Raw genomic sequence first — 24,160 nt, forward strand, 5'->3', positions numbered from 1 at the left:
ACACACACACACACAGAGCCCACAAGAAACAGCAGATATGGTATGAACAAGACAGCAAGCATGTCGGTGTATATAAACATTTAACAGCCCTGCTTTCCACGAGGGGACAGAACAATGACTCTGAGGCCCAGATCTGAAGAGAAGATAAGCAGTTCCCTGCTCTATGCCAGAGAAGCAATAAGTCTTTGTTGACACTCTCTAAAAGTTACTAAAATCATTATTAAAAACATTCAGAACTATTTTTTCTGGTAAGCAATTTATTCTCCATGCAGCTTCATTCTGAGATACTAAGATTAAAAAGAGAGAGAAAGAAGGAAGGAAAATAAAAATGAATTTGGCCAAGTATGTTCTAGGACAATATTTGCCAAACATGAATCACCCAATGACTGTACCACCTTTTGACTTTTGCCATATCTGTTGCATAATAAAATTTTCTACTCAATACATCTTGAAATTAACTTCCTTTAAAAATGGAACCTATTTTAGCTTTGTCTTCAAGTTATTCATGAAATGAGTTTAATGAGCTTTTATTTTCTAACGACGTGACAATAAATACGTTAGCATGATGTCTTGTTTGTGTACTACCTAAAATGCAGATGTATATGCATCATCATAGGGAAACACATAGGAGAACGTGAGAAAATAATGAATGAGATCTCTATCACCAATTAAACATAATCCATTACGAATAAGGGCCTTACCTCCTAGGCGCATGGTTTATCATATAAACCATGAGGAATTCTGCTCCCAATCTGTGTGGTGCAGGCTTGGGTCATGACCTCAAGTTCAAAGCACTCAGACCCACTGGAGTGAGGAACTCCACTGGATTCAATAATAGGTCAGCATGTGACACATAAGAAATAGAGGTTTTTACAGAAACTTGAAGGAAGAATTCTGTCCAAAGGTGAGATGACACAGTTTCATGGCTAGGAGTGCTAGCCTGCTTACCTCAATAACCCATTTAGGCGGTCAAGGCTCAGACTTCAATAAATGAAATATCTTGTCATTTGCACAACCCAAAACCCCAAGAGGATTCCTGGAATTCCGCAAGGGGTTGTTTTCTCCCAGATATTTGTCTCTACTTCTTACATTTTCCTTGATCCCCATGGTTCTGGAAAACAGGATCTTCCCAACTTCCAGAACAATGTGCATCAACTGGATGTTCTCAGGGCAAGAATGCAGTGTTTCCTGATGAAACTGACAGTTTCCCTCCCGACAAGCACATGTCAAGCAGGCTTGACTGTGATCGTCATCCCTTCCTTGCTGCTGAGGTGTCTGGCTGGCTTTGTACCAGCAGCCTCCCTTTTCCACCCTCATCGGCTGCCTGGAGTCCTCTCAGGGTCTGTGTCTGCCCTTGCCCAGCAGCCCTTCTGAACCCACAGTGGGGAGACGGCTGTGGACTCCAGTCCTTGTCTGAGACCTGACGTGGGGGCACAGGCAGAGGGTGCCCCGCTCATGCCATTTTCATGACCAGCAATACTGAACATTCAGCATAGTCAGTTAGTTGGTATAGGGTATAGTTTTGCTTTCTAAATAGGATTTTTTGCTTTTTTAAAAAATTACAAAGCAATTAGTGTATGGTATGTTATAAAAACTATGGAAGAGCACAAAGAAGACAATAAAACTCACTCATAATCCCACCATTCGGATAACCCCGGTAAATTTTTTGGGTAGATATCTTTTTATTTTTTTGAAAGGGTTGGCAGGGTGCAGTTGATTTGTGACTGGGGCCAGACAGTTGTTTTGTTTTGTTTTTAAAACTGAGTTATGGTAGCTTTCAGACCGAAAAACAAAGAGATGTTAAAAGACCGTCCTCTTCTAAAACTGTGCATAACCACTCTCCTCTGGCCTGCCCTTACAAAACTCCATTGACATGATTTTAAATTCTCATAATGCTTCACAGTCACAAAGTGTAACTTCCTGGCACAGCTCTTTTGCTTCACAAGGCAGCCATAGATTAAGAGCCAGGGGTGTATTGGCAGGAAAAGCAGACACAGTGACCTTCTTGCCGCATGGAATCATTATGTCTAGATGCACTCTGAGAGTCTGTTTTCGGGTTTTGCATAACTCCAGCTCAGAGGGCCAAACACTCCCTCCCTCTACTTGATGGAACTGAAAGACAGTAAGGAGGGGGTGCGCAGAGTAAATAATGGGACCCAGGACTGCCAGTAGTTAGGCTACCCTCAGTGAATTGCCTGTCACCCAGGCATATAATAGCCCCAAGTTCTCACACTTGTAACCTAGATTAAGTCCTCATCAAAGGAAGTAGTTCTAAATGTGTGACCTAAATCTGCAATAAAATGTCCTTAAAAATATTCTAGAAGCAGAGCTTCCCTTAAATTCATTTTATATATGTAATTTCACTTCTGCATGATTTCATTTCTTCTTTCACAGGTAAAAGGGATATTATTTGCCACCTGACCAGTTTATTCCATTCGTAGTGGGTGCTGGGCACTGAGTTTAGCATAAAAGAACAAAAGAAACCACACCTTGCCTTCTCCTACAAGCAAGCCGTGGCTCTTTCTCTTGTGCCATATCTGCAGAACCCTGCATCCAAGATCCTCTAAGCCCTAGCTCAATTTAGGACCTAACTAAAATGATAGTTCGGTCCAGCATTCCCTGAAAAACATAACAGCATGTCTTACGTATACCACACATCAGAATAACCTTAAGATTCTAAGACTGGCATGCCAGCAATGAGTCCCAACAGCCCTGAAAGACCGTGGACTTGAATTAATGGGCTAAGAGGGATTACACAAAGCATTAGACTCTTGAACATGGTGGGGATGGCTGAGTTGGTTCTAATCTCAGAAGAGTGGATCTAACCACCTACTCAGGTGGCGGAGGAGGAAAGGAAGCACACTCTGCCCTGATCTCAGTGAAAGGGAAGCCCAGAGGCCTAGATGCAGGCATGGGGCAGGGAGGAGCGGACCTCACAAGCTGCATGCACCAATTGGCATGCATATGTTGCACTTGGGGCAGTGACAAATGGCCCACTGCATTTTCTTGTCTAGTTCAAAGCCACCTGGGAAAACAGCAGGCTGTTGCCGAGGATGCTAGAAAGAGCTGAGCTGTTGGTTTGCAGTCGAGCATGGGTCTTCTATTGAGCTTTCTGCAAAATTTCAAGCACTATCTGACTGCTTTCTTATCAATGCCAGTGCACTGCTCTTGTGGTAAAGTACTTCCCAGTCTACCCAAGAATTCTCTCTGGGAGGGAGCGGTGTATGTGTAAACTTAAAACATCAAACGGCACTGGTGGGATGGGTCCTTTGCTGGCCAGGCTTGACACCTTGCATAATTTCTTTCTCAGGCTGAGAATAAAACATGATTCGGCACTGGTCAAACTCAGCTGCACACAGTGGGAGGAGCAGGAGTAGGTGGATGAGAGGGAGACAGTGAAAACAGAGGGGGTGGGCAAATAAATGAAAGCCTGATTAGGGAATTGTTAAAATAAAAAGGCTTGTCTGTTAAACTGTGACCCCTGAAAAGGACAGGGTACAGGTTTCACAAAAGCAGGACACCTAACCAGGCAGCAGCGATTCATTGCTGCGTTTCTGAATAGGTTGCCACTGGTAAGTGATTTCCATGGGAACATAGCTGGCATCACGAGGATGTGGCCACAGGTCGTGGGGGAAGGGAAGGGAAGCAGGCTCTGCTCACCTCTGCAGCCCCTCTGCCTCAGCAGCCCCCAAACCTCCAGGAGAATCATGAGTTAGGGAAAAAGCTCTGTTGTTGGAGGCACAACACCAAAGCCTACACTCTGGCTTTCTACTCACCAAGGTAAATCACTCAGCCTCTCAGACTTTTCCTGAGATTTCCTGAATATTTGAAATTAGGATACTAATACATCTTGAGCCACCTCACCTGGTTGTTTGTGAGGTCTAAAACAAGATAATACATATGAATTCACTTTGTAAGCAGGAATATGCCATGTACAGAGAAGTTTGAACTTTATTATTATGTTAACCTTCATTTCTGCTCTTTTTCTAGCCTGGGCTACATCTCATTTCTGTCTTTTATTTATTTATTTATTTATTTATTTATTCATTATTTATTTTTGAGTCAGAGTCTCGCTCTGTCGTCCAGGCTGGAGTGCAGTGGCGTGATCTCCGCTCACTGCAAGCTCCGCCCCCCCGGGTTCACGCCATTCTCCTGCCTCAGCCTCCCGAATAGCTGGGACTACAGGCACATGCCACCATGCCTGGCTGATTTTTTATATTTTTAGTAGAGACAGGGTTTCGCCATGTTAGCCAGGATGGTCTCGATCTCGTGACCTCGTGATCTGCCCACCTCGGCCTCCCAAAGTGCTGGGATTACAGGCGTGAGCCACTGCGCCCATCCTCATTTCTGTCTTTTAAAACTCTTTCCTCATGTCTGGTCAACCTCTACCATGATGTACCTTTTGCATCACACTTGAACTCTGACATTGACCATGCCATCTCTCTTGGCTAGGAAGAACAGAGGGAGCCTTATCCTTGCATGTCCACTTCTCATTTTCCCTGGCCCCACTGCCTTCAGATCTGGAAGATAGGTTTCATTCTTCCATGAAAATGCTTAATAAAGATATATGACAGGTGATGGGATGATCTGTGCAGCAAACCACCATGGCACACATTTACCTATGTAACAAACATGTACATCCTGCACATGTACCCCCGAACTTAAAAGAAAAGTTGAAAAAAAAAAAAACAAAGATATATGAGGAAAAGCTGCTACGATGTTGGAGATACATGGGTCTATTTGTCAGAGCAGCAGTTATTATCTTAACTAATCCAGCATGTGACAAATACACTAGAAGATAAAACACAGGCCAATCCCAAGGCCCTTTTCAGGCCTACTTGTATCAGAACTACATTTTCAGTGCCAAGTCAACATTAGTCTCTTAGATGGAGGTCAAGAAGTGGGAGAAATTTGTTATACTGGCACCTCTGTTTGGGTAGGAAGATGACTCAAAAGGTTTAAAGGTGAAAATGAGAGCAGGAGAATGTGAGTGCTGGCTGGCACTGACATGGTCATGTGAGCTGCCTGGACAGTGGTCTAAGCAGGCCCTAACTTGGAGGCAGTCTGGAGCAAGTCTGGACCTCCATATTCAACCTTCATACCCAATTCCAGAGATTTCAAGAAGTAATAACAAACTATAGAAATGATACCCCAAAGTAATGAGTTTAGTAACAGGAATAAAGTTTCAGTCCAGCAAGATGAATAATCTCTAGAGATCTGCTATACCTATAGTCAGAAATAACGTATTGGACACTTAAAACTTTGTTAAGAGGGTACATCTCATGTTAAGTGTTCTTACTGCAATAAAATACAATTTTTAAAAAGAAGAAGAAGAGGTAGGCTCCTCAGGTCTCAATATGTCCTAGAAGGATCCTGTGTTACCTCTACAACCAGAGTTGGTTGACAAAGCAAATCAAAGAAGCAAATTCATTTATTCATCCTTCCATCCTCCATTCACTATTTTTTTTTTTTTTGAGTACTTATTAGGTATTCCTAGGAAGTTTCTGGTGGTGCAGGGTCCAGCCATCTCAAATCCTACTTTACATTTCCCAAGGAAATGTGGAGGCCACCAAATAGTCTGGAGAATTCCCCAGACCCTCACTGGGGTGGCAGAGCCATGAGGACCTAGCACTTTTCCACAATCAATCATGCCCTTCCTCATTCAGGGGAAACCACCCGAGGCCCTAAGTTTGGGGACCGACACTGAAGAACTGGGAATGGCTAGATGTCTTTCTGCTCCCACAGAGTTCTGCGTCATTAACGCTGGTCCAGGATCCATAAGTCTGACCTTAGTTTTACATGAGTGAATCTGCTTCAGAAAGGATTTTTAAATGTCCTCTGTGAGAGGCTTAATACATGGGGAGCACAGCCTTCTCTAATGAGACCAATGAATGGACAATACAACGCGGTCAGTGACTGAAATGGGAAAAAAAATGGCAATAATGGTCTGTCCAGGAACTTTCCTCTCTGAGTTAGATTTTTACACTTTGAATTCTAAGAACAGTCTCTGAGAATACGGATGCTGCTCTTTGATAGAACATTCCTCTGGCTTTTCAGGCATGTTATAACCAGACAGTGCACTGCATGGCTGATGAACTGACTTAAGAGTATCCTGAATGTTCAGAGAAAATGAGGGAAGGTAGGAAATCACACAGTGACCTTCCTTTCCAATGAAAATAGAGCAAATGACTAATTTCAAAACCATTAACATGGAAAAGCGGCATATTTCTTCTGAGAACAGGACACAAAGGCTCTCCAAGGAGATTGCTGTGACATGATTACCAGCAACATTTAAGTATTCAAAAACACGCCAAGGAGGCTATTCACTAAGAATGTGTAGCGGCAAAGTAGTTGCTTCATTAAACTTAAATAGCCGTGGCAGGGCTGTGCTTACAGACTGCACTACCAAATTATACATTTCTTTTCTGGATGCTTCACCAACCTCATTATATGGAGCACAGAATTTGTCATTCCAAATAAAGTGACCATCCAAGTCTTTACAAACATGTCCATCAGGCGCTTGATGAGTCTGCAGAGTAAAACACTGGCCAGCCCAGTGAATTTTAAAAAATACTTCTCTTTTTGTTGTCTCATTATTTTCTGCTAGGTGCTCATTGTCACACTTACAGGGCACAGTTAAGCAGTAAGCAGGTGAAATGCCTGTTTCTGAGCATGACGGAGGTTTTGATTTGGGGGTAATGGCATATTCTTGAGAAATGTATATGCCCCAGTGATGAGTTAGAGGGAGAAAAAAAACCTGACCAGCATAAGGCAAGTTGGATCCGGGGAGAGTTACCATAACACGTTCCTAGTGTACTACCTTAAAGTTATATTCAGAGCTACTTATCATTTCTCATCCACATGATTAATTCTGATTCTCAGCCACAAGAAGTATCCAAAATATCAGACAGGTCTTTTTCTTTTTTTATTTAAAATTACTGTATTTTCTCTTCAGCCAGGTAAAATCCTCTAGTTCTGCTGAAGGCAAATCAAGTAACAATTATCATATTTAGACATATTTTTCCCTCAAGAAGTACTTATGAAATTAATTCAGATTTTGGAGGCTATCCATTTTTCATTTAATTTTAATTATATAGATGAAAATGGCAATTAAAAATCCCACAACAATGCTATGTGTTCAAAGACACAGCGACAGCTGAACTGCACTTGTAAATAACAACTGGCTCCCACACACGGATCCTCACTGAGCTGAGGGAGGCGGGTTGCACAGATGAGTTCTGGGTGCTCGGGAACAATGAGGGCACATCAGAAAAGTTTAAACATCAAGTTCAAAAATTGATAGGAGCAGGCAAAACATAATGAGACATGCATGGGACATTACTCAGGGATGAAAAATTAAAATGTACTCTTCAAATGATATTCAGTGTGACCAGCAGCAAATAGCTACCTGTCCAGCATGCATAAGGAAAGGCATGAAGGGTACAGCATGCTGGTCAGGATATCTGATAATACAAGAGAAAAACATCTCAGTCACAATGAAAGCTAAATATGTTCTAAGGACTGAAGGCTCCCAATTTGTTTTTGGGCTCACACACATTTTTTTAAAAATCAGCATCCAAGTGAAAGCCTATCATGAAGGAAGTTGATTTGGGATTCATTTCCAAGTTGTACCTCATTTTCCTCTGCATAAGCAACCCAGTATTAGCTAGACAGGTGTGCTAATTCTTAACCCAAGCCTCCAGAAGCCTAGAATAAAGCCAGTTGTGAGCTTATTTTAAATCAGGGTTCCTTGGAACTTTCCTCTTCCTCGTTTCACCTGGACTACAGGGAGGCTGCAGTCTTGTCCATTGGCAGAGCAGTCTAAACTCTGCATTCCATCAGGCTCAGGTAGGCTGGGCCTCCCTGTGCATTCCCTGGAGCACTTTCAGGCCCACAAGGACCCACAACACATTTGGCTGCATTACTTTGCATTTACACACAAGATAAGCAAGGTCACTCAGCTTGCCAAGGAATATGAAGGCTAAACCTCCTTGGACTTTGCATTTCATCCCCCTCCTAGGCATGATAGATGAACTCTCTATCATATGCTACATAATACCAAACATCCTCAAAACACCAGTTGTTCTTTCATGTATGCTCTACAGAAACAAACCTGTCTTGAGTGTTCTTTCATGGCCTTTTCACACATTTAGCTTTTGAGTAAGGAGCTGTCTGGGAACCTTGGGGTTGAGCAGACTGAGCTCTGGTTTTGGGTCAGGGAGTCCTGGCTTTGAATCACCACCCAGCTGCTTGTCAACAGGAGAGTTACCTGACACTGAACCTCAGTTTCCCCCCGAGACTGAGGACCTGAGGTAGGTGTGGGCCTGGCAGATAGAGGACTCTTGATAATGGGAAGTACTTAAGTCTGTAGAGCAACAGGATGAGCTCAGAACAATGGGGCCAGGGTAGGGGTACAAGAGGCACCTTCCAGATCCCACCTCTAGGCTCCTCACTCAGCCCACCCTCCTCTACAGTTCTCATTACCCCTGCCCCCATCTTCCCAAGCCAATAGCTCATGAAGACACAACTACTGACATTTGCTTTGACAGTCTTGTATACACAGGTAAAAAAAAAATCACAGAAACTCCCCCTGGAATTACTTTCCTTGGCTTTAGACATGGCTTCCCTCCTCTAAACCCCAACACACATACTCACATACACACACGAAAAAATATAGATTCTTTTTGATTGGCTCCCTAAAATGGCTCCAGTCTTTTAAACAGTCAAGATGCCAAACAAGCACAAGAACAAAGTAACACATAGCCAAGGACCGAGTTACCCGAGATCACTTTATCACCTGCTGTCTGCATAGCCTGTATCCTGGATTCTTGTGGACCATGAAATGGATGGAGAATAGGGTCTCTCTCTTGGTGATGATACTTATTTTCTATGTACCTCAATGCAAAGCACTTATGAACCGCTTTAGGGAACCTCTGAGGTGCTATTTTTTTCTAACTGGAACACATGCCCCCTCCCTGCACTTGATCTCTGGCTGGGACCTGCCTGCCTGTATGGGCACAGCATGCATCATGGCCTGGGTGGCTGCATCAGTCCCCTGCATCTTGGTACAGAGTGGCCTCTCTTCCACACCCCCACCTGTTGGAGTGCTGGCTCCATCTGGACTTTTTCAGTGGGAGGACCGGCGTGCTGTCTCCACAATCCTCCTGGGAAGCCAAGTGTGTAAGGCCTGTTAGAAATGCCCACAGTGTGTCAGCTTACACAGAACATCCCCTCAAGTCACTTAGCCACTCAGAAGGAAGGTCCTGAATCAAATATCTGTGTTGTTCTGTTTTTTTTTTTTTTTTTTTTTTTTTTTTTTTTTTTTTTTTTTTTTTTTTTGTAGGCCCAGCCCTGCCAAAAATAATGGGTGAGGTTTCTTACCCGGATTCGGCCTGTTTGATAGAAACAAAAACAACTTTATATTGAGACTGAATTAAATTATTATCTAAGGCAAAATAACTAAATAATATACAGAGGTCTACCCTTACACGTTTTCATCTGATGGTACTTTTCCTTCAGGACAGACAAAAAAAATTACACTATTGATAGCAACAGTGTGTGTATTTTTCTATTTTCATAGCAGTATTCATTTTCCATCTTCTAAGTAGTTAATAAATACAGTAGGCCTTTACTGCCTTCTAGGATGAAAATAACACTTATGCCCCCACGGAGCTCATTCATTTCTTTTATGGGCTAAAAAAAATCTCTAGCATGTCACAAATTAACAAAATGTTCCTGAGGACTGTGTTTTATTCTTGAATCTCCAATTTCACTAATAAATGTGAAAAATACATGTAGCCAGATAAGTCCCAGGAGACCAGCCACTGCAGACGCTGAAGAAAGCAAGTTATTCCAGCTAAGATCAGCATTAACTTCAACACCAGAGACTGTTTCCCAAATTCTCCTCCAATTGCCTGTTATAAGGCAAGGAACTTGGTTTCTAGTGACCAACCAAAAATCCAACAGAAATAGGTTTTTTCAAATTTAAGTAAAGGAGATCATCAAAAAAATTTTTTTAAAAATGTTGAATTATCAGATAATGACCTTTTTCTAGTCAGAGGTCCTATCTTGCTTCTAGGCCATGGACCCCCCCCACTATTATCCCTGAGAGAGATTTGTTATTTTTTTCCTTAATATTTTTATTATGAAAAGTGTCCAACAAATAGAACATGACAGTAAATCCACATATATCTTATCCCAATCTAAAATTTTTTATGCCAATATTTTTATTTTACTTTTTGCATTTCCTTCCCTTTGTTCATAAAAATTATTTACACGATTACAGGAGAATGTATATATGCCAATTTAAAAATTAATCAAGATTTTATCACATTTGTTTCACCTATCCTTTCTTCCTTCCTTTTTATTATGATTTTAAAGTAAATCCCAGAAATCAGTTATTTCACCCCTATATACTTCAGTATGAATTTCTAAAAATATGAACATTTCTCATATAACCATACAGCCATTATTTTACCTAACAAACTTAATATTTCCTTGATATCATCTACTACCCAGACTGTATTTAAATTTCCCCAGTTGTCTCAAAAAATCTTTTGGTTGGTTTGTTTAAATGGCTCAAACAAGTTGTACACATCATATTTGGATGTTATTCATCATATGTCCCTCTCAGTCACACACGGCCTCTCCCTTTCTTCCCAAGCCATTGTCTGTTGAAGAAATTCACGTAGAGGTCCTCTAGAGCCCTGTCCTAATCTCCATTTTTTAAATTTGTCTGTCTTCTTGTGTTACCATTTCACTTATTCCTCTCTTTCTTGTATTTTCTGGAACCCCAGGATTGGCTTGATTCATTTCAGGTTCAACTCTCAGGCAATACTAGCTCATAGATGGTACTGTCTACTCTTGGTGCATCACATCAGATGGCAAGTAATGTATGGCGGTCCCACTTTTAGTGGGCTCAGGGAAGTCCCCAGGTAGACATTTCTAAGGGTCTAATGATTGCATCCACTGATGACAGCTGCCTGAATCAATTATTTCATTTGGGAGCTATCCAATTATGCTTTTCCAATTCTAACTTCCCTTCTATATCTAGTAGCTGGAATTCTTTTGGAACAAAGAATCAGTGCAATCTGGTTAAATATGATTTACACAAAAAAGTCATGAGCACTGCTTAATTCTTTCCTATGATAGCCAGTCTTCAGAGTATGGAATTGGTACCTTAGTTATGTTCTATAATAACTGAGTTGCATTTGTTGTTGTTTATACTATTTGATATGGTTTGGCTGTGTCCTCATCCAAATCTCATCTTGAATTATAGTTCCCATAATTCCCACGTATTGTGGGAGGGACCTGGTGGGAGATAATTGAATCATGGGGACAGGTCTTTCCCATGCTGTTCTTGTGATAGTGAATAAGTCTCACAAGATCTGATGGTTTTATAAAGGAGAGTTCCCCTGCACATGCTCTTTTTTGTTTGCTGCCATGCAAGACGTGACTGTGCTCCTCCTTTGCCTTCTGCCATCATTGTGAGGCCTCCCCAGCCATGTGGAACTACGAGTCCATTAAAGCTCTTTCCTTTAAAAATTACCCAGCCTCAGGTATGTCTTTATTAGCAGCATGAGAACAGACTAATATACTATTCTTAAAGATCCACCTGTCTTTATTGAAATTAAAAAAAAAAGTCAGACCACTACTACATAAGAAACACTTCTTAAGTATACAGAAGATCTGGATTTGTGATTTAAAGGGACACAAAGCAAGTCAAGGGCATCATCCCTGCCATTTTGCAGTGCTCTTGGAAGGAAGGCCAGATGCTGTTTTCCTTGCCTGTGTTGGTATCTAAGACTTTTGTCCTTATGGTAGGTGTAATCTTTCCTTAGGTCCAACACTACTCAACAACTTTCTATATTTACCCATCCCTTAGGAAAAATGAGAACAATTCTAAACCATTATCTTCTTTTGCTTATTGCTGCACAGATCACTTGGTGCCACTTGCCCCTGCAGACCTCCACTGTATCTTATTTATGGAATACATCTGAAGGTGGCCCAAGGCTGTGGAAGGGGGTCAGGAGAACTAATGCCTCTGTAGACTGACTACTCAAGGTCATCATGCCTGTATAGCTCGGGCTTTGTGATCCAACAGGAAGCCATTCCCACCCAGAAAAGCCTGCAGGTGCCATGTGGCAGAACCACAACCTGCTCCAGCACCATGCTGGTGACACATTAACACTCGGGGCAAGCTTCCACTGTGGGAAGGATCTGTGTATGCACGAGAAACATTTCCCCTCCCTTCTTCTCACTAATAAGGGTGAAAACATTTAGGCAGTTCATAGGTATTCCCCACAGAGGCATTTATAAGCCTTCTTTAACAGTGGCTGACAAGTGTCTCTGAGACTGACAGCAATCCAGGGTCTTTCTTTTTTGTTCTCTAAGAGCAGGGGCATTTTCTGCCCATGACTGCCTTGTTTTAGTGACATGCATCTGTCAGTTAGATATTAAAACAGAGTAATAATGGGAAGATAATATGCTGGCTCTGTCCACATACTTTGAGAGGGAAGCATTCATGAAAAATGTGTATTTTGGGAAATCTAGATGCTCATGTGCCCATCTGCATTTCTATTTAGTTTGAAATTGAGTGTAGAATAGCAAAGCAGTGAAAGAACAAATAATGTAGGGGTGGACTCTGAGGAGATTCCGAAATGGTTCTGCAGACACCAGTGTGGGGCTTGTTGCTCTAAGAAGGAGGGGAATGGGTTAGGAAATGCATGCCAAGGAGGCTGGCCAGGATGAAAGTGGTTTTTGTTGTAGTTATTGTTGTTTTTTGTTTTTTGTTTTCCCTAGAATGCATTGAGAGCTGCTGAACCAATGAACTGGCAGGAAACAGCTTCCATGACTCTGTAAGTGGAGGACTTTCACACATTTTGAAAAAGAGCAAATACTTTCTTATAAAGCCAAGGTGAAAGGGAAGTGCACACTATAAATAAACGAATACAAGCAATTTGGTTCCCAAAGATCTTTCTAGTAAATCGTTCTGTGCTAGAAAGTAATATTATTACTCAGATATTTGGCTCTCTAGTCATATGTTTAGGTCCTGACTTCTTGGCTAGTGTAAATAAAAGCATATCCTCCAATACATACATGAATACACACACACACACACACACACACACACACACACTATAGAAGGCCATCTTCATGCTAGCAATTCACTGTAAAATCTTATCATCCTAGACTTGACCACAGAGCCCAGGGACTACTAAAGTATAATCTCTACCGCAAAGTTGTAACATGAGGATAACAGAAGGAAAATTGCTGCCATTATATTGGGTGGGAATAGTCAACTGGACTAGAGAGGAAGCCAGAAATCACCAGCCTCACCAGTAAAAACTGTTAACAATTTTCTTTTTAAAAAGCAAAGCGGGGGGAAGGCTATTTGGTGATAATAATAATAATAATAATAATTCAGCATGTGAGCATTGGAATTAGATACCTTGGGTTTGAATCCCTTAGATTTTCCATCTACCAGTTACGCCTCCTTAAGCCAGGGATAAAATAGTGCCAATCTCAGAACATTTGAGGATTAAATGAAATAACGTATGTAAAGTGCCTAGCACAAAGCTTAGCACACAGCAAACACCACTGGCTGCAAGGATTGTGTTAGGGCCACAGCAGCCTCAAATGTTTCCAGGGTGCCCTGTTGCTTTTGCTATTTCTGTTCAAGCCAACAAACATTTATCACTATACTGACATTAACATGAGAGGCAGAGTGGAGAAGCAGAAACAAAGCTCAGGAATCAGACACATGGCTGTGAGTACTGGCTTTTGCCACCAGTTACTAAAGGTACAACCTTGGATAAATTATTTAACTTTTCCATATGTCAATTTGCCCACCTGTGAAAAAGGAGAAGGTGGCTTCCTTGCAATCATTATAAGACTTTAAATTGTGGCTTTAAAGCCCACAGAGTCTTTAAAGTGTCTTACCCAGTGGGTGCTCGCTGAGTGGTAGCTCTCATCATTATTAGAGTATTATAGAAGGCTCAGGAAAGGGACAGAGGTGGGCCTCATGAATCTTGCCACTGGATGGCATGATCCTGGGCTGGGGAGGATGGGCCAGAGCTTGTCAGAGGAACACTGGGGTAAGTAAGACTGAGGACACATACCAAGGCACAGTGGGAACCTAAGGAAAGTAGGTGTTACTGGAAGGTGAAGTATACAGAGAGTATTATCTTAAAATACAGCATCAGTCAAATATGGAGGACAAAATTGTCTCCCTTTGTTTTTGGCTTCAAGGGGTAAAATACGGGGCTCTGGGGAGCTAGGTGGGCCACTATAGCTCTACGAGCTTTCCATTTATCCTCACCGAGTTTTCCCAAGATCCAGGTACCATTTTGGCTCCAGAATGAGGTAGCTACTCTGAAGCATTTTGTACAGATACAGAGGAATGAATGGTCCTATTTTTTTCTGGGGAGGAGATATCTTTTCTCCCCTTTCCTAACAACAAAGGGAAGAATCAAACTAAATTTGTACTTCCATTTTCATCTGCTGATCCCAACACTTCTAGAAACCAGGGAGTCTCTTCATCTTGTTTACGCAGCGCTCAGCACAGGACCCACTTAGATGTTTACTGGGCACATAGTGGGAGATGCATGGTTTCTAAAAAAATAAAATAAAACAAAACAGGGACATGCTAAAGTGGAAATTTACTACTTTTGGATATCTGGGTCATAAGCATCTGGACATTTGAAAGAGGCCAGAATACACTGTGTCATGATTTTTATTAAGTTCTACTTTCAAGGTGACATAAAATATGCATCCCGTTCAGTAGGGGAGAAAATGCAACCAAAGGTAATCCATGATGATAGTGCATATATACACAAACAAAGCATGCTGATGTCTCTAGCCTGGTCTGTTCATAAACTGGACTCATTTCTTAGATTTACAATGATAATCACTATGGCAAATTCAATAACAGAATTTTCTGCTGTATGCCTGGCATTCTCTTCAGTATCTTTTTTTTTTTTTTTTTTTGAGACAGAGTCTCGCTGTGTTGCCCAGGCTGGAATGCAGTGGCGCGATCTCAGCTCACTGCAAGCTCCGCCTCCCGGGTTCATGCCATTCTCCTGCGTAAGCCTCCCGAGTAGCTGGGACTACAGGCGCCCACCACCACGCTCGGTTAATTTTTTGTATTTTTAGTAGAGATGGGGTTTCACCGTGTTAGCCAGGATGGTCTTGATCTCCTGACCTCGTGATCTGCCTGCCTTGGCCTCTCAAAGTGCTGGGATTACAGGCATGAGTCACCGTGCCCAGCCTCTCTTTGGTATCTTTTTAAAGCCCTTAAATGCTTTTGATTTACATAAAACTAAAAGCTGGGAGAATTAAAAATTACACAGATAATGAAGATGAGTTCCTAGGTGAATTACCCATTACTGTGGAGGTTTTTGGATATTTCATTAAAAAGAGTAAAAAGGCCATCTAAAGATACTTGTGTATCTGCAAATGATTGTAAAGTCAGTCTCTTTATTTCTTTCCAACTCCCATAAGCCTCTTTTATTAGCTTCAAGGAATGAAGCTCCAATCTGCTTCAGTAAACTGCATTATTTTTTAAACTACAAAAACATACGCGATTTCTTTACATGAACAATCTTCTTTAATGGCAATGCAGTCATTGGGAAGACTGCATTCACAGGAATAGTTTATAGAACTTCCCTCCAGCTGATAGAACCTCTCTACTTTCTTCTTATTTATTTATTTTTTTACAATATTATTAGGACCCATTGCTTTTTCACAAGTGCTTGGCATATAATGGGCACTTAAGCATATTTGCTGACTCACTAAATGAATAAATATACTACCTGGATATCAAAATTTATATCCAGGTTAAGTGACACAATCACAGGGCTAACACAGACCTCCTATTTAGAAATACAGTATCTTCTATCTGACTTAACTTCTAAGCAGTCCAGTATTAACTCTGCTATTTGACGGTAGCCTCTATTTTTTTTTTTTTGCATGAATTTTGGATAATCCTTATGTTCATTACCAAACTTGAAATCAGGCACTCCGATCTAGGGGTTATTTAGAAAAATTAAGAGGCAGGCCATGAATCTGAACTCTTAACTTAGTAATGGCTTGCAAGCATCTCTAAAACAAAGCATCCCTAATTCCCTTCCCTACTTGCACATAAGTCTCTTTAAGTTGGTATGGAGAATGTTGTTGAAAAAGAAGATTGAAAGGAAGAAAGAATGAAGGAAGAAAGGAAGGAAGAGGGGAAGAAAGAAAAAGAAAAAATAAATGACGAAACGAGTGGATACAGAGCCAAAATAGTCCCATTTTTCCATCAATTCAGGGCACATTGAAAGTGTAGAAAAGGAGGATCTCAGGCTCAAAAATCTTCTCATCCTGTCTACCAGGCCCAGGTCCTGATTTTCTGTGTGAGGCAGAGTGTGAGCATGGTGGGAGCTGTGTTTCTGCCCCCACCGATTTGAAACTCATGTATACATTTTCCCACTGGGAATAAAATGGTTGGTTATAGTTGGAATGGTATCATTACTTCCATATTCAGAAATATTATTAGGTGATTGAGCTTTTATGAGCTGGTTCAAATAGTCACATGTAGCTGTTTGTTGGGATAGATAGGCAGGCAAAAGTGGCACAGTGGTATAGGTGTGATGGCTAATTTTATGTGTCATCTTGACTGGGCCATAAGATGTCCAGATATTTGGTCAAATATTATTCTGGGAGTTTCTGTGAGGGTGTTTCTGGATGAGTTTAACATTTAACATTCAAATTGATAGGTTGAGCAAACAGTTTGCCCTCCCTTATGTGGGCAGGCCTCCTTCAATCATGTGAAGGTCTGAATAGAACAAAAATGCTGACCCTCCCCCAAATAAGAAGGAATTCCTCCTGCCTGACTGCCTTTCAGCTGGGACATCAGTTTTTCCTACCTTTGAACTCAAACTGAAACATGGGCTCTTCCTGGGTCTTGAGCCTGCCAGCATTTGGACTAGAACCACATCAGTGGCTCTCTTGGGTCTCTAGCTTGCTAGAGAAATAGATATATATGTTCCTATTGGTTCTGTTTCTGTGGAGAACACTAACAGAGCAGAAAACACCAAAGAGCCAATCTAGAAAGTACGAATGTATATATGGCTTTTTTTTTTTTTTTTGAGACGGAGTTTTGCTTTTGTTGCCCAGGCTGGAGTGCAATGGCACGATCTCGGCTCACTGCAATCTCCTTCTCCTGGGTTCAAGCAATTCTCCTGCCTCAGCCTCGCAAGTTGCTGGGATTACAGGCAACTGCCACCATGCCTGGCTAATTTTTGTATTTTTAGTAGAGACAGGGTTTCACCGTGTTGGGCAGGCTGGTCTCGAATTCCTGACCTCAGGTGATCCACCCACCTTGGCCTCCCAGAGTGCTGGGATTACAGGCATGAGCCACCACACCTGGCCTATATGGCTTTAATATATGTATATACAGGTGTGTATATATACTTACACATGCACATATGTCTTTAAGAGTCATAAAGTAAAATTTAAGCAGATTCTCAGTTACCTTCTTGGTGATGCTCAGGCTACACAGAAAATAATCTATAATCCCTGCTACACACCAAAAGAGTGTTTGCTGGGGTGTGCCGGGCAGAGATGACATGGGCTCTTCTGAGCGTGGGTGATGAGCCTTCACACCTCCGGAAGAACAGTTTGGCAGTATGTATCAATAACCTTAAGATGGTTGCACTTTTCCTTTTAGAAACTGATTTTTAGGACACAATGTTTGAGCCTTTTTAAAAAAGGAATTTATCTTAGGGACATAATCAGAAATGCAAACAAGGACTTATGCACGATCTGCAGTACTTTTTAATACTCTTCTACACTCCTTTCTAGTAGCACAACATAAGATAATCATCCAACAGCCTGGGAAAGGTTAAATAAATACATAGTGTATCCACATCCTAGACTACCAGTGAGGGCACTAACATGAGTTTATAACAAATGTTTAATAGCACTGGAAAACACAATATAAGGCTAGGTGAAAAAAATTGGATAAATATTTATGTTTGTAATTTCAAGTATAATTCAAAGAGAGAAAGATGGTATATCAATATGTTAATAGTGGTTCTGGGTAACAAGTGATTCTTAATTTACTTTCATTGTTTCTGCTTTTTGTATTTTTGAAATTTTCTAAATAAATTTTTATTATATTTAGAAAAAACAGTTGAACAAATAGCATTTTATAACCCTCGGGACGGAATGCATATTAAACTGCCTCCTGAAAAAACAAACAATAAACACAAGCCAAACTAGAGCAAGCAACCAAAACTCAAAAAAGCACACGCCCTCGCCATAAATAATCCAAAGGCAACCACAGAATTTCCTTTATTCCGTAGGTGCAGAAAGGACATTACAGATCTCCAGGGAAAGAAATTCAACAATGTTTCTCCCCAGCAGCCTGCTCCCAGAAACAGCTGGTTTAGTGGGAAGACTCCTGGGTCAGGCCCCAGAGGCCCCAGGCTCTTTGCCATGCTGCAGACTGGCATTGAGGCCACTAGTGTGTCATTTGCTTTCCCTCAGCTTTGGGTCTCTCAACGGTAATATATAAGAACTAAATCAGCTTCTGTGAGCTACACCAGGCTTTGTCAGAATAAAATGAAGTGACAAATTCACAAATGTCTGCAGCTACAGAGCACTGCAGCAATGTAACAAACGGTCATCAGTGGTCACCACCACCAAGTTCATGCCTGAACCCTCCAGTGGTTCTTTGCCCCACTTGGGGGCAGTCACAGATGTCAATAGTAGACAGACAATGACCCAGACAGGATATACTCTTTTTTCCTCATACATCTACAATGTGTCTAAATTAACATCTGGTTACTTTTTTTTCCTTTTTAACCAGAAAGATGCCAATTTAAATTAAAAATCCATATACTTTACAGAAGTCATATTCTTGCTAGAGAAGACAAATTATAAACAGGAGCCAGCAGCAATAATCTGCCAAATTTTATAAAGCATCATTTATCATTCCTCTTTGGAATTTATATATCCAAATTGTCCAGACAGCAATTGTATATTTAGACCATGGGGCCTTATGAGAATTGGTGGGTGTAGTCACCTGTTTTATAAATGAGGAAACTAAAGCAAAGGGATTTTATGATCTCCTTAGCACCATAAAGTTAGTGGAAGAACCTGATTAACTCGATTTCTGACCCAAATTTCTATGAATTGCTACCACTATTATTATTTAATACTGACTAAATGGATATACTATGCAAGGTGACTTTGGTTGTTGTTTTCAGGGTGAGAGTGGGGTGAGAAGAAAGAGTAGGGCAATTATTTTTAATTCTTTTACAGAATCAAAAAGCTTTCTTCCCCCAAGATTAGAGTTAACAAAGAAGGTGATTTCTGCAGTTATGACAAGCATATTCCACAAAAAAACTCCTGAGTTTCCTAATAACACTGAGTAGGAGTGAAGGCATAAGGGAAAGTATCTGCTCTTTTGATAAGACTCAAATTTTGAAACAAGGAGAATCCTGGTATTTAATGCTTGGGCAAGACCATGTGTAGTAGCTGCAGAATTTCATGACTAAATTTTACAATACATAGTTGCAGCAGCTATTACTGACATTGATGAGCACCTTGGATTTTTTCAATCCACATTTTATTAACTTAGGGGAGAATAGAACATAATTCTCAGCTCTGTTGATCTGATTCTTTTTTTTTTTTTGAGACAGAGTCTTGCTCTGCCGCCCAGGCTGGGGTACAGAGGCTCGATCTTGGCTCATTGCAATCTCTGCCTCCCAGGTTCAAGCGATTCTGATGCCTCAGCCTCCCGAGTAGCTGGGATTACAGGTGTGTGCCACCACACCTGGCTAATTTTTGTAATTTCAGTAGAGATGGAGTTTCACCATGTTGGCCAAGCTGGTCTCAAATTCCTGGCCTCATGTGATCTGCCCACCTCGGCCACCCAAAGTGCTGGGATTACAAGTGTGAGCCACTGTGCCTGGTCTGTTGATCTGATTCTAGAGAACTTTGTTGTTGTTGTTTTTAAAAGCTAGGAGTTAACATGTAGGGCAAAAAAGCCAAAAAAAAAAAAAATTACAAAAAAACCCTTAGAGCCAAATCCTTAGTATTTCCCAAGTCTCACACTGTGGATACAATTTCTCTTCATATTTGTGAGTCATCATGCATTTTTCTAGGCATCACAACTCATTCACTTCCTAACTTATGCAATGATTTAATTTTTCCCCTATAGCATTTGTAGGCAAGACACTTCTGGGAGCTGTGCTGCTGAATTACAGAAAATTAGAATCTGGTTTGAGGAAAATCACTCACATGTGCATTACAATGAAGAAAATGTAATGTTTCCTCAGTTTCGCAGAAGCCAAAATAAATAATTTTCCTTATTTCTTATATACATAACAAGAAAAACCATATAGTGATTTCCTTTTGCTATTAAAATCAGGTATTTGGGGAGTGGAGGAAGAGGTCTAAGCTTGTCCTGTCACTAAATGAAAATGAATTCTGTGGATACATTGGTCACTAAAGTTGCAAATGGCTCTTTTCCTTAGAAAACCTTAGAAAGATTGCCAGAGGTTTCTCCCTTCTTGGATATTGTGTAATAACAGCACTTGTACAGATTCCTGTTAGCATTGATTCTGCAACAAACATAACCTTATGCTAGGGTTGATTATAACAGGTGAACTCAATTTAAATGCTAGTGTTATTTATTCATTGACAAGCCCACCCCCTTGAGTATACCTTCCCTAGATATGAAAAGGTTAGGCTCAACATCTCACCTACATAATCCCCCTCTTCATGCCCTTTCATTTGAAAGGAAAGGTTCCCTAAAGTGTTATAAGTTGTTTGGTGAGGGTTGACAAAAGGTCCAGGAGCGGCTGGGCTGGGAGAACACTTACTAACACCGTGGCTACTACCCATTCTTCATTTCTTTCTTATCCCTTACACCTTCTTATGTGGGCTGTTCTGGGTGATCAGCCTTCACTATGATTCCTTTTGGAACACAGTATTAGTACATAAAACACAGAACCATAGTATCTGAGAAGGACTGGAAGAAATTATTACCAGAACTTTGTAAATGTTTAGTTATACTTTTAACACCAGAGATTCATCAGGATTAAAGGTACTTAAACCCTGAATCTAAGACTTGAATAGAAAGGAAATGTAAACAGAGTCAGTTCTTGTTATTTACAGTAGTTATGTTCTATACATTGCTGATTACTGAATTAGTGAATACTGAACCATTGCTCTTAGAGAAAATGCAGGATTAGGTTACTGTGGACCACTGGCCACATTTTCATCTACCAATCAATACATAAACTTGTTTATGCGGGTCTCTGTTTGAAGACACCTTATTTAATATATATTGTTGATTCATTAACATTGAACTCATGACCAACAGCACTGTAACTCGTGCATGAACGAAGCTTACCTAACACACGTATTTTCTCTACAAGGTATCACAAGTTTCTTGTGCTTAGGAACTCTAGCCAGCACTTCAGCACTGCCCTTAGGGTCTAAACAGTGAGATCACCAACAAAATGCAAAAAAAAAGTGGAAAATGTGGCACTAAGTGGACTACAGAAAGGGCACTTTTTAATGTGTGAGAGTTAAAACAAGAAAGCAGATCATTGCCTTGTTTGACCTCAGCTGCATGTAGGGTGACTCGAATTTTTCACCACAGGGCTGTGTGTCCGTGAATGACTGTGAAACTGCTTCAAGTATTGATTTTGGGGTTACAAATAAACTTTAGTGAGTAGGTGAACCCACAAATATGGAATCCATGAATAATGAGGATTGACTATAAATTCTACCTCTTATCCAAGAGCAGATCATGCTTATTTATCTCCTTTTCTCCTAATAGCCTCAATTAATCTTTCATGCTAAACAATGAGAAATATTTTTATGCTAGATGGCCATTACAGTTGCAGTGCAACTGTATATATGTTTTTAATTTTTTTTTTCTGTTTGTTTTTTGAGACAGAGTTTTGCTCTGTTGCCCGGGCTGGGGTGTAGTGGTGTGATCCCAGCTCACTGCAACCTCCGTCTCACAGATTCAAGCAATTCTCCTGCCTCAGCGTCCCAAGTTGCTGGGATTACAGGCACCCGTCACCACACCCAGCTAATTTTTGTATTTTAGTAGAGATGGGGTTTCGCCATGTTGGCCAGGTTGGTCTCAAACTCCTGACCTCAAGCGATCCACCCACCTCGGACTCCCGAAGTGCTGGGATTACAGGTGTGAGCCACTGTGCCCGGCCTAACTTTTTTTTTTTAATTTTAAATTTTTGTTAAAATTACTGTACTCCACAAATATATACAGCTATATACAGCTGTATATGTATATACATGTATATACAGCTATGTATATATTTGTGGAGTATATGAGATGTTTTGATACAAGCATGCAATGTGAAATAACCACATCATGGACAATGGGGTATGCATCCCCTCAAGCATTTATCTTTTGTGTTATAAACAACCCACTTATACTTTTGTAACTGTATATTATTTAATGCTTTTTGTTTTTTAAGTAAATGGAAGTCAGAAACTTTAATTTTCAAAAATTAATGAATGTGACATGGATGGTAGAAAATATAAAACCACAAGTTTACAAAATTTTCTCCATTTACCTGTTTTAGAAAGAAATAGGGAAAGTGTTGAGCCTGAGTTATCATTTGAACAGACACAAGTTATTTTTTATAATGCATTACAATTTATTCTGGTTCAAAGAAGGTATGTTTAGAATTTGGTAGAAGAATGACAAACAATTATACATATTCTAGAAAAGGAGAGCTGCTGAACTGAACACATAAAAAACAAGGCCTCTGTCCTCTTAAACACTTTTGTGCTGAGCTGCATTTTAGGGACTTTCTAACCCTGCAGGTAGGATTAGAAGTTCAAGCCTATTTTTTAAAAGTTATTGTATTCTCTAAAACTGTGGAGGAAAATCTTGACACCATCCGTCCAACAATGAGGTGTGATAAATAGAAAAAAAAAAACAGGTGGAAAAATTTACACTTGTTAAAAACAGTTTTCAGAATTATGCTTGGGTTTTCAAAACTGAAGTCAAAGTATGTGTTATACGTTATTAGTAGTGCCTTGTGGAGTAGAATCTGAATAAAGCAGAACTGACTTGCATCTAGGTCTAGGACTGCATTAAAGTAAGATTCTAGCAGAGGAAACAGTTACATTTGGGTCTGACCCCAGGAAAGCATATTCATTCATTTCTTGGTTCGCTGGTGAGAGCACCATGAAAGCATCTGGAGGCCTGCTGGTGGAGCTGTCAGCAGGTACCCTGACCCCATTGCCACTGTTGTTTCCATCCAAACACTTGGCATGTGGAAGAGGCCTTGGAAGGAAACGAGAGTCAGGTCCTGTAAGGTGTAAGCATACAATGAGGGTATCTCATATCTAAGAGGAATGAACGGTTCATCTCAGTTAACCTAAGCAGCGCTGGGCAGTATGCTCATTCCTCGTTTACAGAATCATGGTGCTGAGACTCAAGGTTGCAATCTTCCTGCTCAGTGCATCTTACCTAAAATTAACTTCACAACCCCATCACAGCTATCTTAAGAGACTGAAAAGAAGTCTTCTTGAGCACTTTGAGCTATTTAATCACATTGTAACTTTTTTTAAAAATGGCATTACAACACTGTTTCTCATGTGGCTTAAGAAGCAATAAAAACGTTGAAAGCTCCACTATGGCCATCATAGCATTTACTGGTTAAATCTTAACTTTTTAGAGAATCTATTAGTTATTCTAGGTCAGGAGTCAGCAAACCTTTTCTGTAAAGGGCCAGATAGTAAATATTTTAGGCTTGGCAGACCAGTCTGTCACAACTACTCAACTCTGCATGGTAGCATGAAAATAGCTGCAAACATTAAACAAGTATGGCTATTTTTTAATAAAACTTAAATTTTGGATATTAAAATTCAAATTTCATGTAATTCTTTTAGTTTTGTAAAAAAAAAATTAAGAATGCAAAAACCACTCTTTTAGTTTGAAAAAGCAGATATAATCCCTGCCCTATAGGAGTTGACCATCTAAAACAATAAATATTGATACAGACATATAAATAAAATACAGAGAAGTAACTATACACCAGACACAATAAGATAACAGTTTAGGATAAGCCATTTATATTAGATGTTTGACATCTCTGTAAGTTTTACTGATGACTATCTTAGG

The 24,160-nt window shown here is 40.5% G+C and overlaps 1 protein-coding gene across 2 annotated transcripts in view; it reads right to left on the bottom strand.

The window, feature by feature from the left end:
* Nucleotides 1–24,160, bottom strand: part of MARCHF3 (membrane associated ring-CH-type finger 3) — a 159,640-nt gene that overhangs the window by 36,373 nt on the left and 99,107 nt on the right. The gene's annotated exons all lie outside the window — the stretch shown is intronic.

Source organism: Pongo pygmaeus, chromosome 4, assembly GCF_028885625.2.
Source record: "Pongo pygmaeus isolate AG05252 chromosome 4, NHGRI_mPonPyg2-v2.0_pri, whole genome shotgun sequence".
Classification (NCBI taxonomy): Eukaryota; Metazoa; Chordata; class Mammalia; order Primates; family Hominidae; genus Pongo; species Pongo pygmaeus.